This window comes from Anneissia japonica, unplaced genomic scaffold (genome assembly GCF_011630105.1).
Source record: "Anneissia japonica isolate Jap-2015-1 unplaced genomic scaffold, ASM1163010v1 scaffold1030_len608725_cov174, whole genome shotgun sequence".
Taxonomy (NCBI): domain Eukaryota; kingdom Metazoa; phylum Echinodermata; class Crinoidea; order Comatulida; family Comatulidae; genus Anneissia; species Anneissia japonica.
Window position 1 is genome coordinate 360,863 of NW_022753996.1, and position 5,421 is coordinate 366,283.

Genomic DNA, 5,421 nt, shown 5'->3' on the forward strand with positions numbered 1-5,421 from the left:
CGGTTTATAGTCCTTATCCGAGAAGACTTGTTCTACCACCAGAACCATAGGCGAGCGTGCCGTTCGAACCAGCGCCGATATTATGGCTATAGCTTGCGGCGTCCCTGCTAACCGCTCGGCCATTCGACTCACCGGTTGTGATTGTTATATTATGATCCGTGTGGCAAATTGCCACCCGGTCGTTTGCCAATCATGGTAAATGTATTTTAATAATATAATAGTGATTATACTAGACTTAGTAATTGGTGGTGGCAGCGGCCGCGGTGATGTAGTAATGATTATGGTATTGATGATAATATTAATATTTCTATATTAATCCCACGTGAATTTAATCATTAGAATATAAACTGACGTAATTATATTCAACAATTACTGTTCATGATTAAATAACAAGCTCACCACTACCAGCCATGTCGACTCACAACCAGGCCCGTAGCCAGGTTCGTCCATGGGTGGGGTGGGGTGGGGGGGTCTAGGGCAGAAGCACTGTGTGGTCGGCGAAGCCCTAGACGTTAGAGGATTTGTCTGCTCTATGTGTCAAAATAATGCTATAAAAGCAGTTATGTTTGTAAAAGGTCTGGAGCAAAACATTCAGTCTGGGTGGGTCTGCGGTGCATTAGTTGGGTTGGAGGATTCACTCAGGAAATTCAAGGGTGGGGGTGGGGTGAAGAGTTGGGCTTGCTAGAAAAGGGGGTTTACCAACACCATAACCCCCACCCCCCGGGGGTTGGGTTATGGTTTCGAGCCCGCACAACCTTCAACCTATATCCGGAGGTTCATGAACAGGGATCAAGCAGCACATGAACTCTCTCATTTGTACAATGATCTTATAGAATTCATACCGAGCCGGGCCCCGCACAACCTTCGACCTACATCCGGAGGAGGCGTACGAGGTCATCAACAGATGACGTCATGATTAAGCTAAATAACACCTAGCTGTATAGATCTCTGATAGGGATCGAAACGTTCCCAGTAAGTACTCCGTTTCCGTTTTAGCTTTACAAAAACGAAAATTTGTCATCTATACAATTCCTGAATCTAAATGAAATTCTTTCAACATTAGATATTTGTAAATGTGTGTATTCAATTTTACTTGATTATCTCACGATGTTATAATTACAATTAATATTTTATTCTAATAATTTACAATAAATTTGCTGGTTCTTTTTTTTTTTTTCATTATTTATAGGGTTTAGATTTTTTGTGTAGAAAAATTTAATACATAAACAAAAAAAAAAAACAAAAAAAAAACAATATATACTTATAACTATAAACATATTAATAACAATTATTGTCATTACTGATATACAAGTGAACAAGAAGTAAATTATTTATATGAAACACTGAATCTGATGCAGCCAAACATTAGTTTTGTTTCTAGTAAATAAAGTACTATAGTATGGCTTTGACATTTGCTTTGGCCAATATATGTTAATAATTATTGATTCATGATTACAGTATCATAAAATATTAGAAATGTTAATAATATATTATCTGTCGGTCTGTTTGTCTGTCTTTAAGCAAGACTATGCAAAAACTAATAAACGGGTCATCGTAAAATTAGAGGAATGGTACATAATAATCGAAGGAAAGATCTGAACAAGTCTATCCAGAGTCACAGTGTGGATTTCGCTGCGGTCGTGGGACAGTTGACATGATCTTCTCTATCAGACATCTAAAAGAAAATTACTGGGAATAAAAAAGACCACTTCACATTGCATTAATTGTGTTGCCCTGGGCAAGGCATTTGATCTAGTAAACAAGACAGCACTTCATCGTACTCCGTAAGGTTGGATGACCTAATAGCTACCTTTTAACATAATCACAAGGCACTGTGAAAGTCAATGGAATCACATCTGAGCCTTTCATATCACAAGTGGAGTCAAACAGGACTGCGTTCTGTCACCAACTCTTTTCGGGATATACTTCTCAGTTCTTCTCAGAGAGGCACTAAAATCACATGAAGATCTTGGACTAAGGTTGAACACACGTTTTGATGTAAACATCTATAACAAAAATCACCTACATGTTTTGTGATGCGATGAGCTCTACGCTGATGAAGCAGCTTTCTGCTCTCACTCTGTGGAGGTAACGAGCAAGTTTTCTACTGCCTGTACTAACCTTGGTCTAACCAGTAGAGTAAAGAAAACAGTGATCATGAGTTACAATCTATCATGTCCTACCACCTTTATCCATGAGAGATGTAGAATGTCTTTAACTTCACCTATCTCGGCTATATTATCTCAAACAATATGAACTTGGACTAAGGACTAAACTGCTGGATTGGAAAGGCTACCTCTACTTTTTTTTTCTTTCTGAAAGTGTATTTTCAAATAAAAAATGATGTACTCGAACAAAACTCAGTGTATAAGAAGCCTAAGTATACTTCTGTAAGGATCAGAAACGTAGTTAAACAGCTTCCACCTTCGCTGCCTAAGGAGCAACATCGATGTCTTTGCACACTGTGAAGCAACACCTTCAACCAGCATTCTTAAGCAAAGGTGACTCGGACATGTTCGTCGGATGCCTGACAACTGTCTCCCAAAATGCATTTTAAGTGGAGAACTTGCAGATAGTGCACGATTTCGGGATTGCTTATCGTAGGTTGGAACTAGTTGCATAAGAGAGAAGTGCATGGATATCCCGAATTAAAGATGGAATGAATATCGACATCAATAACTACAATCGAAGTCAACAGGAAAAAGGCACAAACGTCAGCGTACAATGCCATCTCAGTGAACTGCAGCACAAGAGAAAATAAAATGAAATGGACAAATGATATTGTCGGCCACACCGGTATCCAGACGCACTTAAGTAAATAATGTATCCATTAATATTTAATTCATTATTTTCTTGAGGGTGTAATCTCAGTTTCGGTCTCATCAGACACGGCTTGCATATAGTTGGTATTCATTCATATTTGGTTATTTATATAGCGCCTTTCTTTGCAGATACGAAGCACTTCTGTTCCTGATCATTGGATACACATGCTAAAGTGTTGCTGTGGTCAGCCCAGGAGCAAGCAACCCCACCAGGTACCCATTTATACTCTAGGTGGAGAGCAGCATTGGAGATAAAGTGCCTTGCTCAAAGACAAAAGCGAAATGCACAGCGAGGGATTAAAACAATGACCTCAAGGTTGGGAAACCAAGCCTTTCACGCTGCGCCAAACCGCTTCTATTGGTAGGGTGGAGGTTGCACTCTATGGAGTTACTGTTTAGTTAACAATGAATTTAATCCGATAAAAGTAAAAATTAGTTATATAATATTTATTTATTTATTTATTTTTCACATAATGAACAAAAAAAAACCATATACATGATCAAACATATTCAAAAAATCTATGTGGATGGAGACCACAATAAGTTTAAGAAAAACTTTAAGATGTGGCCACCATTAAAATAAAAATAAAATACAAAAACTGAAAACATAAACAGGTAGTCTGGTTTCTATTTTAATACATAAGGTAGAAGGCTTATTACCATACATCGAGACCAGATATCATTTGATATTAAGTTTAAAAGAAGAAAACCTGGGTAAAGATCTTAAAAAGGGGTCAGGGGAATTCCATAACTTAGGTCCACTATAAAATACTGATTTTTTTTTCTAAGAGAAGATATACATTAATGTAATAAAAACCTGGTTGGATAGTTATTAATTTCAGACTGTTGGGTTGGGATAATAGGGTAATATGGATTGGGAGTGTATTACTTATAAATCGATACATAAAATTATAGGTTTGTAGTTTGTTTAGATCAAATACATTAAGTGTATTATATTTATAAAATAAAGAGCAAGGCCTCTGACACGATAATGTTCAAGTTTGTTTAGTAATATGCTATGATCAATAGTGTCAAAGGCCTTGCTCAGATCAAGAAAAATACCAGCTGAGAAATAATTATTACCAATAGCTTTGGTAATTTGGTCATATATATATTAATAATAGCAAAATCAGTTGAAAAGAATTTTCTAAAACCATATTGGCGATTATGAATAATATTGTGCTTATCTAAAAACCCAAGCAATCTGTTGTAAATTAGGCGCTCAAGGATTTTGGAGAAACAAGGTAATAAAGAAATAGGTCTGTAATTAGTAAACAAATGAGGATCACCTTTTTTATAAATAGGAACTACCTTGGCAATTTTTAGGGCATCAGGGAATGTTCCCTTTCCAAAGCAAAGATTAAAAATATAACATAAAGGTTTTGAAATTTGATTGGATATACGTTTGACAACATTGTTTGAGATTTCATAATTTCCAGGACTCTTATTAATTTTTAAACTTTGGATAATTTCTATGATTTCGTATTCAGTAACTGGGTTAAAAAAAAAACTAATCAAGAAGAGGAGGGTTAAGAAAGCAAGAGAAATGTTGATTAGTTTAAATATAAATTTTTGATACAATATCTTGTCCGATGTTGACAAAATAGTCATTTAGTTTTTTAGCAATAGTATGCGAGTCTGTAATTTTTGATCTATTATGTAGGAAGTATGACGGGGAACTTTTATGTTTGTTGTTACGACCAAGAACACTATTAATTATTTGCCAGGTTTTAAACATATTATTCTTGTATGAATTAAATTTATTATTATAATATTTTTACGAGAAGTTTTTAATATTTTGGTTAACCTGTTTCTAAAAGTTATATACTCTTATCTTTGTCAGATTTCCTTTTGGATTTAATATATCTTTTGTATTACTTGTTTCTTGTGTCTATAGATTTTATTATGCTATTAGTTATCCAAGGTTTATTTTTCATTCGAATATTTCTTTTCTTTCTAACTTTTTTAATGTGGGTGTCATATATTTTTAGAAGCGTATTTGCAAATGAATTGTAAGCATCATTAGGATTATCGTTGTTGTAAACATCGGACCAGACTGTACAAGGAAGAGTATTACTTAGAGAGGAAATTGTATAATCATTTATTTTCCTAGACATAGAGTATTAAATTATTATTAGATAGAGAATGAGATAAATTTGAATGAACAATAGAATAGATAGGAAAATGATCAGATATGTCAGAGTAAATAATGCCAGGAGATATTTTAGTTTGCATGTTGTTAGTAAATATATTATCGATAAGGGTGGCAGTTTTAGTTGTAATTCGAGTAGGTCTATGGATTAGGGGATATAAATTATAATTAAACATATTACCTAGAAACTCAGAGGATTGCTTATGTGTACTATACTTAAGTAAGTCAATGTTAAAGTCTCCGGCAATATAGGTTATTTTATTTTCATTATTTATTACATCTAGAAGAAATGATATATCAGAATTAAAAGTAAGCAATGATAAGTCCGGTACTCTATAGACTGTTCCTAAAATAATATTCTTAGGTCCAGCCTTTATTTCAATAAAAATAGATTCAGCAGTTGTAGAGATTAAATTAGACATATCATTACGAACTGTGTATTGTAAA